Raw genomic sequence first — 13975 nt, 5'->3', positions numbered from 1 at the left:
ATGCACTCATTTGTCACTTATGCTCAGCCCTGTGACCAGATGCAGGTACTGTATTAGCAGTAGCCTTCTGCAATCAGGAGCCTCTTTGTTTCATCAAATCACATTCTGACATGAGTAAGAAATGGGGCCGGGCGGTGGTGGCCCACGCCTTTAATCCCAACACTTGGGAGGCAGAGACAGGCGGATTTCTGAGTTCAAGGCCAGCCTGGTCTACAGAGTGATTTCCAGGACAGCCAGGGCTATACAGAGAAACCCTGTCTTGAAAAACCAAAAAAAAAAAAAGAAAAAGAAAAAAAGAAAAAAGAAATGGGCTTAATGTGCTAAGCCATTAAAATAGGGTGTTCTAGTTAGGCAAGGTGGAGCAGACCTGTAGCCACTTGTAAAAATGAAGCAGTAAGATCATCTGAGCCCAGCTAAGTAATAGTAAGGCCTCCATCTCAAAAAGAAAAGGGAGAAGAAACTCAATCTTTGATTTATAACTACAGTAGAGCTCAACAATCCCAAACCAGAAGAAAAAGAAACCTTGATTGATTGTGTAGGTAACAAAACCATTGTCCCTGGGTACACAGGAGAGGATGGCGTCTACTGACCATGGGGCAGACTCAACTCTGCAAAGAATAGCCTTCTCTGAGTGGTGGGGCAGATCTGCGTGATTGCTCTGTGAGTCTGACATTATGTTACAGGTTTCTGGTCCTTGCAATTTTCTAGGTTCATGCTGGAGTGAGAGAAAAATAGTATGGCTGGCCAGGAATTGAGGGGAGAAGCTTGGGTCGGGAAGCAGGAAAAGATCGTGGAAATGGGAGGCAAGCCTATCAGGAGAAGAATGAACCCTAAGACTCCAGGAAAGGCATCCGTGCAAGTGTGCGACTCGTTTTTTGTCAGCACCCCTACTTCTAAGAACATGTCTTACATGTTCACAGGAGACAGAGCAAAGGAGCCTAGAGGACAATGGGTACACAATAACCCAGAACATGGGCATAGTAGGCAAGATGCAGACAGATCACAACTCCTTAACTGTTCCTGGGTTTATAGCCCTGAGAAAATCATTTCATTTAATGACCTCGATTTCAATATGAGTATGCGGAGAGTAGCAATGCTAGATCCCAGCTTGACAGGCAGGTTGCCATTCAGATTAATGAAACGATATGCTCAACTTCTTGGAAGGCTGGTGCTATAGAAACAGTAGGTATTATTATTCCCATAAAAGGAAAGAGCAGCCCTCTCTGGTGACATGGCTCTTAGCACAGAATCCTCATTAAAAGCTGTGGTGCAATTTTCCAAGTTGCATTAGTGAGACTTGGCAGTGGATGAAAAAGAAAGAAAGAAAAGCAAATAAATAAGAAGGCAAAATATTCCGAGCAACGAGTTACAGGCAAGTGGGAAGTTTCTGAGTGTTAGAATCAAGCGATGGCAATTCTGAAGTGCCTGAAGGGAGAGTTTATTTATAGTAAGGCAAAGGTGACTTCCAGCCCTGAAATCGGGGCCTCATCTCAGTGGGGGTGAATGAAAGCTAAGCCAGGAGCTGGCAGGGAGCGAGGGCTCCTGTGATTCTCTCCCTGGAGGCCACAGGATGCTGGTGACAGCAGGGAGGGGGCCAGTGTGGACAGCCACAGCAGCAGCTAATTTTAAATGAGACACATAAGCTGTTTTCAAACCTGTTGCTTTTTTTTTTTTTTAATCCTGAGGGCACTGCATCCTATTTAAAGAAACTTTCAGAAATGCTCGTCTTCTGGCATAGTGGCAGGACTTGAATATACCAAAAAGCAAGACCCATATAAAAAGTATTTTTAGGTGACCCGATTTCAATGGCATTTTTAAAGAATGCTTGCATTACACCTGTTTATCCTTGATATAAAGTGACCACAGTGATCAGCATTTGATATGGACTTATAACATGGCCAAGGCCTTGAACCATAGTGTCATTCAAATTAAATTTTGTAAAAGAATCTGTGTATTAGTTTAAACCTCTCTTTATATACGAACAAAATATCCCTTACATTTCTTTCTTTCTCCTATAATGGAGACTCTTAGCTGTTTCAATTAAAGTTAATAATAGCTTTTAAGACAAAGTTCAGAGCTATAAAGTTCCTCGCTTGATCAGTAATCATAACTATTATTTTGTCATATTTAATCATAGGACCCAGGCCTCTAACAGAGTATTTAATTAAACTTTTAATTCGTGATAAGAAGTTAAATAGCACTTGAGAGAGTTTTGAAAAATTATTTCACTTCCCAGCCAGATTGAAAAAAAAAAAAAAGTGTGAGGTGTGATCGGGAGACAGCGGCTGGCAGCCAGAGAATTGTAGGTCATGTCAACATGAGCTGGCAATAAGCCACTGTCCAATTAGTGTGGCTTCGTGGCTGCCGACTAATCACTCCTGAGTGTATGGGTGAGTCACTCGTGATGTAGTGGCTCTCCATTTGATCCAGTGCTGCTTATAATCGCTTTCTTATCCTTATTACTGCCTGTCCCACCTTGCCAATGGAAGTGCGAGTCATGTAGGCTAAACACCGAATGGAAGAGAGACTGGAATTATGTATCTTATTTCTCTTTGCTTCCTGAAAACTGAGATTGTAATTAAACCAGGAAAGCATGGTGTGATTTTTGAAGTGAGTCACAAAAACACAATTTCCACCCCAAAACACTCAAAGGTTGGAGTCCTGGAGCCATTTTTGTTTTGTTTTTCCTTTGGCAGTTTTAACATCTGGCACAGGTTGGAGGATATCAATAAAGTTACCTAATAATCTTAATGGATTCACATTCCATTCAAAACTTGGAATGTCACCAGACTGCTGCAGGTTTCGGCTCTATTGTAAGGATCTTTGCAGCGTTTCTGTTAGGTGAACAGTCGTAAACACAGAAAGCCTTTGAAGGACATCCTTCCAATAGTATGAACACCTGGACTCTTCGTAGGACACACTATGACCCAGGAATTTAATTCAGGGATTTTTACATAAAATATATCATATCCAAGCATGGAGTGATATGTAGTTGTCAGTTTAAAAAGAAAGGGATTTCAGTCCTCAGGAGCACAGGAGGAACATAGACCTTATGTTGCACAAATTGGTAAATGCCAACTATTTGAGTTATTTGTTTTAGTTCTTAACCAAATCCTCGGGCTACGTAGGCCACATAAAGGATTGGTTTGTTTCTTTTGTAAGTTGGAGCAATTATGTATTGGCACTCTTGGTTTCCTGTTACCCCAGACGTGATCCTTTTGTCCCCATTAACTTGGTGCACATAGTCAAATTCATCACTTTGCCGTAGACTTCTGAAATTTGTTGAAAGTCTCTCTAACTGACACTGGGCCGCTTTCAAGCTAGCTGTTGATACTGCGCGCCTTACTGACTGAGATGGACTTCCATGCAGTCTGGGGAAGCCTGGGTATAGAAACATTAATGCATTCAGCACCCTAGGTGGGTTAGAGCCAAGCCTCCAACATGAACGCATTTTTGACTGACTGGCAGCAAAGAGAAATACTGACAGCTGTTCCCAACTGAGTCAAAATGTTGGCCTGAGAGTGAAGAGAAATGCTGGGCGTGGCCATGAAATGTTCCCAAGTTTAGAGAAAATCTACAAAGGATGGAGGTCAGTTGTGGCAGGCAGGCGTCTACCTTGTTAGAGTCGCCATTTTAATTCTATATTTTCTTTATAAAAGATAGTAGTACTAAGTATCACTGCTATTCATCTTTCCTTTTTATTTCTCAGCCATCTTTTTGTTCCATTGGTTTGGTTGTTGTTGTTATTTTTCTTTCTATACAAAACAAGGTGATAGATTATTCTTCCTAAAGGTGATAGGGATGGCATCGTTCCTGAAGGCGGCGGCAGCAGCCAGAGCTGGATGAAGCAGAGCAGATTCGTAGTCGTGATGGCTACACTCGTGTGTCAGGCCATGAGAGTGGCACAAGACAGAGTGGGTGAATGTGGGTCACTTCAGTGAGCTGCAGTCATGGATGTGCCCAGCAGACACATGGCCTGGGTTCAGTCCTCAGCGGCACTGAAGGTATTACTTTAAGATGAGGGGAGGGGTTCTCAAGAGCTCCTTCTGATGTCTTATAAATTCTCCTTTACAGTTATTTTGCTCATTTCTGAAAGAGAAGAGTAGAGAAGAAAGGAACATTGCTACAAAGGAAGGCAATGAGCTGCCAGCTGGCCTCAAGGGCCTCCCTGTGTAAAGGTGCATACTGTGGCCATGCGAGGGGATTTAACATTTGGGCTCTCATTCCTTCTCGCTGAGCTCTCTGGACTATGTGTGGGTAGTCTTTGTGTCTCTTGCATCTGCAAGTGGACCTGCAGATGCCTGAAAATAGGACGACAGAAAGATGGCAAGCATGTCCCACTAATATTTGGGATGTGATAGAATCCCATCTTCAAAAAAACACACATGCTTGGACTCTTCCCTTTGTTGTGTGTGTCCCCCTTCATCTCCTTCAGTTGTCTCGTTGCTCTAGCTAGGACATCCAGTAGATGAAACATTAGGACACAAAGAACATAGAGAGAGAGAATGGACAACTGTCTTACTCGTGATTTTACTGGAAATGCTTGAGTTTTTCTGTTTAGGATGATGTTGGTGATGTGTTTCCTGTCTACTATGTATATATTACAGTGAGACGTGCCCCCTGTACCATCTTCTCTGAGGCTTTTACCATGAAGGGGTATTGGATTTTGTCAAAGGCTTTCTCTGCATCTAATGAGATGATCATGTGATTTCTGTCCTTTAGTCTATTCATGGGCTGGATTATGCTAATTTATTTACAATACTTTAACATCTATCTATGGGATGAATGCTACTTGATCATGATTGATGATCTTTTTGATGTGTTCTTGAATTCAGTTCGCAAGTATTTTTGAGAATTGTTTCATCGGTGTTCATCAGAAATATTGATATACTTTTCTTCTTTTTTTTGTTGAGTCTTGTTAGTTTTGATATCAGAGGAATGATGGCATTGTAAAAGGAATTTGAGATGTTCCTTTCCTATCTTCTGGAACAGCTTAAGGAGTATCTGAGGGTCTGGTAGAATTCTCCACTGACTCCCTCTGGGCCTAGGATTGTTTTAATTGGGAGATTCTTAATTACTTCAATCTCACTGCGCAATACAATCTCACTATGTATCTGTTTAAAGCAGTGGTTCTCAACCTTCCTAATGCTCTGGTCTCTTAATATAAGTTCCTCATGTTGTGATATCCCAACCATAAGATACTTTCATTGCTACTTCATAACTTTAATTTTCTACTATTATGAATCGTAATGTAAATATCTGTGTTTTCTAATGTGTAGGGGACCCCTGTGAAAGGGCTATTAAACCCCAAATGGGTCATAACCTACAGGTCGAGAACCACTGATTTAGAGTAATTATTTCATCTTAGTTTAACTTTGGTAGGCTGTATGTATCTAGAAATTCATCCATTTCTTTTATTTTCCAGCTTGATACAACATAGATTTTTAAAGTGTGTTTTTATGATTCTCTGAATTTCTTCCCTGTCTATTGTAATGTCTCCCTTTATTTATTTCTTTTCGAGTATATGTGGGGGGGGGGTAGCCAAACGTTTCTCAATCTCATTAATCTTTCAAAGTACCAACTCTGTTTCATTGATTTTGTTGTTGTTGTTGTTTTCTTCATTTTCGTTTCACTAATGTCAACCATAATTTTGATTATCTCTTCCTACCTATTTTTTTTTTACTGTTGCTTATTCTTGTTTGTTAGGGTCTTCAGGTGAATCATTAAGGTATTACTTTAAGATCTCTGTTGGTATTTTTGGGTTTTTTTTTTTTTTGGTTTTTTTATCATTTAGATGTGTAGTGCTAAAGCTTTCCTCTTAAAATTGCTTTCATTGTGTCCTATAGATTTTGGTACATTTTGTTTTGATTTCATAATTTAAAACTTACAAGAATATTTAAATTCCTTCTTGATTTCCTCATTCATCCAATTTTGGTTCTGTTTTATGTTTTTCAGCTTCTGTGAATTTGTATTCTTTCTGATTTTCTTTTGTTACTGATATTGGCTTTAATCCATGGTGGTCAGATAGAATATAGGGTGTGACTTCAATTTTCTTGTATTTGCTGAGGCTTACTTTATGTACTAATATTTGGCCTACTTTGGAGAAAAACCCATGGGATGCTGAGCAAAACATGTATTTCTTATTGATTGGGTGGGATGTTCTGTGGGAGTCTCTTAGGCCTGTTTGATATGATATCATTGAACTCTAGAGTCTCTCTAACTTTTTTCCAAATGGCCTGTATATTGATGAGAGTGGCTTATTGAAATCACCCACCATCACTGCGTTGTGGTAGGTCAGTCTTCAGTTCTAAGTCTAATAGTGTTTCGTTTATAAAACTGGGTGCTCCTATGTTTGGTGCATATGTGTTTAAGATTGCAATATCCTGTTGGATTTTTCCTTTAATGAGTATTCAACGTCCCTCCTTATCTCATCGGACTAGTTTTGGTTTGAATTCTATTTTGTCAGATGTTAGAGTGGCTAAGCCTATTTGCTTCTCGGTTTCATTTGCTTGGAATACCCTTTCCCACCCTTGTTATTCTCAGGTCGTGTCTAGTGTGGATCATGAGGTGTGTTTCTTAGAGGCAACGAAAAGATGGATACAGTTTTCTGACCCATTCTGTTAGCTTGTGTCCCTTTTTTGGGTAGTTGAAGCCATTAATATTTAGTTACTTTTAAACAATGTTCATTAATTCTCAATTAACTGACATGAGAAACATATACACACAAATAAATGAAATTTTAAAATTCAAACCCTTTATGGCAAATGATTAGTGAACGCTAGTTTAATACCAAGGCGAACCATGGCACATGTCCTCCCTCTGTCTCTCCCTCTCTTCTTCCTTGACCCCTCAGTCACAGAGAAGAGTCAGATCTGTACACAGAAGCATCAGAGTCAGACATAATGGTGCTCTGGCTTCTACCACCCCAATGACCATCAGGGTTGATTCAGCTGACTTGGCTAGCTAGACAGTTGTCCCCTTTTCTGCTCACTGGTCCACAAGTATCCCTCCAAAGCTACATTCTCATTCTAAGAGGACTATCTTACCTGATAGAGGACCATTCTTCAGTCAAGGGTTTATGAGTAGCTAGCTGCACTCCCCTGCTAGACTCTCCAAAGTAGCTCCAAGGACTTGACTGTCTTCATGCTATGTCAGGCATCGATTGATTTGTGCTTTTTTCCTAGTGGATTAACTGGCTTGTAGTACAAAGGTCCAGTGTATAACTGGATCTCTTAACACCTTTAGATGCTATTGCCAATTGGAAAACATTGAGGATTAGAAGACGAAACTTAACACCATGAAAATGCAACAGGACAAATCTAGAGGCATTCTACAAAACAAACAGCCAGATTTTCCCCCAAGGAATAGGTCTGGACAGTAGTGTGTAAGGGCCTCAGACACTAGAAGCAGTAACTCGTGCTGTGGTGATGGCTGGGTTGGGCAACACAGTGATAAAAGACATTGCGGGAGAACTGGAAAAACTCAATTATGATCTGCATATTCGATGAGAGGTGATGAAGAGGCAGATTCATTGAGGAGCAATTACATGTTCAGTATGAGCTCAGTCTGATTAGGAACTACGGATCTGAGTGTGTGCGCGAGTACACAAGGGGGGACCCAGAAGGGCATGCTGAAGTGTGAAGTGCTATGGTGGTGAAATGCTGAACGGTAGGAAAACAATGGATGTTTTATTTGCCTGCATTTTCTAATACCCTACCATGCCCACTGTTTTATTTATGTAGTAATAACACAGGCTTATTAGAAGGAAAGGAAGATCGGTGAAGTATGATGCATAGCACTGGAGACAGAAATGTAGTGTGGCTTCCTGTGTGTTTTCAAAGGTTCTCCCACTCATGGGTTTTGTTCCAAAGGTGTGTGACACCATTTTTCCTGGATCCTTCTTGCTGCTCAGGACTATCAAGGTGCTTTGGATCTCAGCTGAATATGCTTGTGTTCCCAGTCTCAGTACTTAAATGAAAATCAACCCATGTTTCTTACTGGCTTGCTTCCCCTGGCTTGCTCAGCCTGCTCTCTTACAGAACCCAAGACTTCCAGCCCAGGGATGGCACCACCCACAAGGGGCCCTACCCCCTTGATCACTAGTTGAGAAAATGTCCCACAGCTGGGTCTCATGGAGGCACTTCCCCAACTGAAGCTCCCTTCTCTGTGATAACTCCAGCCTGTGTCAAGTTGGCACACAAAACCAACCAGTACATGAACTCACTTTTATTTTTATCTTTTTTATTAATTAACAACAGAGAAAGAAAGTAGATTTGCTTTTTGAATTCAGAACTATTAGCAAATATCATCTGTGGATCATTCTTTTTTCTGTATACATTTTTATTGGATATTTTCTTTATATTTCAAATGTTTTCCCCGCTGAAAAACTCCCTATCCCCTCCCCCCTCCTCTTGCTCACCCACCCACCCACCCTACCCTGCTTCCTGGTCCTGGCATTCCCCTACACTGGGGCATAGAAACTTCACAGGACCAAGGAGCTCTCCTTCCATTGATGACCAACTAGAATATCCTCTACTACATATGCAGCTGGAGCCATAAGTCCCACCATGTGTACTCTTTGGTTGGTGGTTTAGTCCCTGGGAGCTCTGGGAGTACTCTTTGGTTCATATTGTTGTTCGTCCTATGGGGTGTGGATCATTCTTTAAGAAAACTAGAAGGAACTTTTAAAAATTATCATTGTCACAGAGACAAGATGATGGGAAGTGTCCTAGATTAGACAGGGCTAGCACAACCAAATATAGTGTGCCATCTGACCCACCCTGAAGGGTGTCCAGAGCAGGTAGAAGCTAAATTTAAGCTGTGATCGCTTTGCCTATGGTTTCACCATTGCTTTTCTTTGGATAATGTCCTTGTTCTCAGATGCATGGTGAAGTACTTGGAGGTAAAATGTCATAGTGTCAGGATTTTACTCTCAGATGGTTAGGGAGGAAGGAAGGGGGTGAGATTTCTATGTGATCTTACATGTTTAGATAGATATTTATAAAGAAAGGAGGGCATGAAACTTGGCAAAATTTAGCAATTTAGCATAAATCCATCTCCTTCCAGAATCCCAGATTCACCCCAGATAAATATAGATAGTGGTGGTACATCTCTTTCATCTTTTCTGTGAATCAGAATTTTCCAGTTTAACAAAAAAGGTTTCGAAAAACAAATAATGGATTTGTGTTGTGTTTGTTTGCTCGTTTGTTTTCTATAAAGTGTCCTGTTCTTTTTTTTTTTTTTTTTTTTTTTTTTTTTTTTTTTTTTTTTTTTTTTTTTTTTTTTTTTTGGTTTTTCGAGACAGGGTTTCTCTGTGTAGCCCTGGCTGTCCTGGAACTCACTCTGTAGCCTGCCTCTGCCTCCCAAGTGCTGGGATTAAAGGCATATGCCACCACCACTGCCCAGCTTGTCCTGTTCTTTCAAGAAGTTTTTACTGAGCCAAGTCATCAGCTCATGGCTGTTGCCTCTGCTGCTTAGGAGGCTAGGACACAAAGGCCTCTTGAGCTAGGAATTTGAGGTTAGCCTAAGCAGCAATGTGAGATAGGCTAGGGTGGAAGGAAGGCAGGGAGGGGAAGAGGAGAAGAAAGGGATGGGAGGGGAAGTGGAGGGAGGGGAGAGAGGAACTGAAAGAAGGGGAAGAGAGGTTACCAGAAATGGGAGGAGGGGAGAAGAGAAATGTCTACTGAGTCCCCGTACCATGCCCAGATGCATTTTAAGGCTGAATATTTAGCCATGAGGAAACTCAGTCAACAGTCACTCTCATGGGCCTATATTTATCATGTAAGACAAATAAGAAAATGTGATCATTTAAATTACAATAAGTGCTAGAAGCAAAATAAAACAGAATAATATTGCTGATAGTAATTGAGAGAAAAGTGACATTATCTTGTATGTCTAAAGAAGACAGCCTCTTCAACATGGGGTTGGAGAAACTAGACAGCCACATGTATAGAAGAATGGAACCAGATCTCTGTCTCTCAGTCTGAACAAAAAAAAAAAAAAAAAAAAAAAACTGCAAATGGGTCAAAGGCCTTATTATATGGTACATGAAACTCTGAGGGGGGAAAAAATAAGGAAAACCCTTTGAGAGACAGACATAGACAAAGGCTCAGGAAACATGGCCAACAATGGACAAATGGGACCTCATGAAACTGAAGGGGCTTCTGTGCAGCAAGGGAACCAGCTGGCTGACTGGCTGACTGGCTGGCTGACTGGCTGACTGGCTGGCTGACTGACTGACTGACTGACTGGCTGACTGACTGACTGACTGTCTGACTGCCTAGCTGGCTGGCTGACTGACTGACTAGCTGACTGACTGGCATACTGGCTGACTAGCTGACTGACTGACTGACTGACTGACTAGCTGATTGACTGACTGACTGACTGACTGGCTGGCTGACAGATGAACAGCAAACACGTAGAATATACAAGAACTCAGAAAACCACAAGAAATCAAATGGCACCATCAATAAATGAGCTGGTGAAACAGAGTTCTCAGAAGATGAACTACAAATGGCCAGTAAACATGGAAAAAATGTTGAGGCTCACTAGCATTAGAGAAAACAAATCTAAACTAAGTTGGGATTCCATGTCACCGACTCAGAATGACAGTCATTCACTAAACAAAATAACAGGGCCTTGGGTGAGCTCACTGAGTAAAGCACTTGCCAAATCCTATTACTGTTCTGTTGCTGTGATGACCAAGGCAGCTTGTCAAAGAGAAGCATTTAACTTAGGGCTCATATACAGTTTCAGAGGGCTAGTCAGTGGCTGCATGGCAGATGGCCTGCATGGCAGTAGGCAGGTGCCTAGGCAGACAGGCAGGGAGAGAGAAAGAGGACCGGGGGAGAAGAGTAGGAAGGATGGAGAGGAGAGACAGAGAGACAGAGACTGGGCATGGCATGGGCTTCTGAAACCTCAAAGCCCACACCCAGTGACACACCTTCTCTAACAAGGCCACACCTCCTAACTTATCTTAAACCAACTGGGGACCAAACATGCAAATATATGAGTCTTTGGTTGGGTGGGGGATTCTCATTCAAACCACCACACCATGCAAGCATGAGGTCCTAAGTCTGAATCCCGAGAACCCACATAGAGCTAGGTGCATGTGTCTGCAATCCCAGTGCTCCTACAGGGAGATAAAGTGCAGATATCAGAGAATTCCCAGAAGTTTACAGGCAAGCTAGTATAGTGGCAGGGAGCAAGAGACTATCTCAAACAAAGTAAAAGGCACGGACGACCCCCGTGGTTCTCCTCTAACCTCCATATATGCAAGGTGGGATGCCTATACCCACACGCATGCACGCGCGCGCGCGTGTTTGTATGTGTGTGTGTGTGTGTGTGTGTATGTGCGCTCCCATGTGTGCACGCACATACACACACTCACACACACACACACATGAAGAAAGGGAGGGAGGGAGAGATTGAGAAATAGAGAGAGAGGAAAGAAAGAGAGGAAGGAAGACAGACTCAGCGTCTCCTTTCAAATGGAAGCATTAAATGCAGAGTTGAGACTTGCCTGCCAAGGGCTAAGGACAGAACAGGATATAACTAGTGTCTACTGTGATAGTCCAGGAAAAAGGTAGTTGGCACAAAGGAAGACTACAAAGAGAGAGAAAAGCATCCAGGATAACTGTCGATTAAACAGTAAGATGTGACTTGCCAGTAACTGAGATGGAAAAAACCTAGACAAGAAGCAGATGAGAGAAAAGACAAGCAGTTGGGTGGACTTTCTGAAAAGGGCTCCAGGTGCTTAGGACCTAAGACTAACAAATCACAGACTTGTGGCAACATAAGTAACTCGTGGTAAACAGAGGGAACAAACTAAGCCATCCAGCAGAGGGATGAGGCAGGTCCCAGGTTCTGCTGGGTATCGCACAGTAGGATAATTAGAGTGCCTTATAAAAACCTTCTCATGCGATTTTTCAATTTACAAATTAACTCATTGAAAGTTGGTGTCTGCCAGCTCAGATGAGAAGTCTTAACTTCCAAGTTGGGCTGCCTTTTGCTTCGGGCTCCCACTCCCCACGCACAGCTTATAAGGGGGCTTACCCTGCTCTGGGTGCTGATGGGAGTTACAGCAGGAGAAAGAGAAGAGGGATACTGAGGATGTGGCCATGTTTACAGTGACACATGACATGGAATTAGTGGGCGCAGCCCTGCAAGGTTCAGCCAGAGTGTAACAGTGGTTCCCAAACATTTTTTTTGCCAGTGACCTCTGACGTGTCACTAAGTTTCACAGGCTGCCTTTCATTTTTTAAGCCAATTCTCTCTCTATTCTTTGCCCCAAAAATGGCTCCATGAGAGACATACATTCTAAGCATATTTTGTTCCTCGAGAGCACGCCCCGGCAGCTTTGACACTACCCGTTAGCATTCCTTTGCCCCTTCTGCTCGCCCTCCAAGATTCCTGCAGTCTGCTCTTAAAATAATGCCAACCTATTTATTCAGATCCTCGCCTCACCCCCAGCCCACCCAAAAAGAAATGCCGAAGACTTTTCATGTGAATTCTTCAGGAACAGCTGAAGTTCTGTGGACTGCAGTGGTGTGCTTAGAATAGAGACTTGACAAGAGCCCGTGGGAGGTGCTCATGACAGACATGGTGGCCTTTGAACCCTCTGCCTGGAGAGCCGTGTTTCTGCAGCTGTGTTTTATTAGGTATAGTGTCAGGCTGCCTCGGCGAAAAGGTTCTAGAAATCTGAACATCTTGATGTGAAAGAAAAGGCTTCTAAATCCAAGTGTGGTAGTAAACACACGTAATACCAACACAAGACTAAAGTAGTAAGTCACAAGTTCTGGGTCAGCTAATAAGAAAAGGGGCTTTTTGTTGGCAGGGGATTTTTTGTTGTTGCTGCTGCTGCTGCTGTTGTTTTCAGAAATCATGATTGGCCATCCCAGCATTTTCCCATGCCCTGTCTTAGAGAACTGATGGCCAGCCTCGGTCCTAATGTGGCCATCTATGATCAAAGGCCAACGTCAAAATAAGGTCCTTCCTCTACCAACTGAAATATGAGGCCTTGGCTGATCGTCTGCTTCAATTTTGTGTTTAGGGTTTGCATTCAAATCCATAATTTAGACCTGGAAGAACTACCTAGTAATCCCAATCCAGGTCCAGGGCAAGCTGTTGGCCCAGAGCAAATAGCTCAACAGAAGCTAGAGTAGGAGACGTCCAGAAAGGAGATCTTGGGGTCCAGAAACACCCCTGTAACCTTTGCCTCATACAGAGCTGTGTTCTTGTAAGTTTCTCTTTCTTCACTGGATCTGTGGGATATCAGCACTCGTTTTAGCCCGTGCCCTTCACCCCCCCCCCTCAGTTGCTCACCACCCTTCCCTTCTCTGTTCTTTCTACTTACAGTTAGATCTAGTTTCTTTGCCTGTTTCTACCAGAGATTTCAGTATTGCCTGGCTCCATCCTCGGATGTGTCCAGGAGATGATTGACATGGATGAGGCAACTGGGTGGATAATGTGAAGGACTACCAAGAGATTATTAAAAGGGGAAGGCTTTGGGCCTTTTTCCTCCTACCACTTCAAGGTATATAGAATCACAGGGTATATACAGAATTTACAGTACTTTTAAATGGCTCAGTCATTATGTCAAGCCCTGGAAAATACAAGCTAGGGCCTGCTGCTAACCGTGGCCTGTGTGACTGACTACACTTGCTCACCCAGCAGGTCTAAATAGAAGGTTTGTTCAGGGAGGGAAACTAATGCCTGAAAGTAATGTCTTACAACTGCCTTGAGACTGAGACAACTCAGCCTGGGTTATTTGATTTTAAGGCTCTGCAGTCAAACAATTGAATTTCTATTGACTAGGAATGATGGCCTTTGAAGACGCAGGAAATCACTGCCGCCTTCACTTTCTCTGTGCTGCCCGGTGCGATCCTGTCAAGGATCCTTGTGTTCTCTACGCCTGCCTTGTTTCTGATCTTAGCGGACTGGTTGAACTGGGACAGCATTCCAGCCTGAGGTAGCT

The 13975-nt window shown here is 42.6% G+C and overlaps 1 protein-coding gene across 10 annotated transcripts in view; it reads left to right on the top strand.

The window, feature by feature from the left end:
- The window catches only part of Bach2 (BTB domain and CNC homolog 2), a 348948-nt gene that overhangs the window by 273499 nt on the left and 61474 nt on the right, over positions 1-13975 (top strand). Inside the window, exon 1 of one of the 10 annotated variants that reach the window (XM_031366463.1) lies at positions 6127-7668. The exons of the other annotated variants lie outside the window; for them this stretch is intronic. The gene's annotated coding sequence lies outside the window, so the exon portion shown is untranslated. Of the gene's footprint in view, positions 1-6126; positions 7669-13975 lie in introns of those variants that run through there. 10 annotated transcript variants of the gene reach the window in all.

This window comes from Mastomys coucha, unplaced genomic scaffold (genome assembly GCF_008632895.1).
Source record: "Mastomys coucha isolate ucsf_1 unplaced genomic scaffold, UCSF_Mcou_1 pScaffold14, whole genome shotgun sequence".
Lineage (NCBI taxonomy): Eukaryota > Metazoa > Chordata > Mammalia > Rodentia > Muridae > Mastomys > Mastomys coucha.
This window is presented reverse-complemented; position numbering and strand designations above follow the sequence as displayed.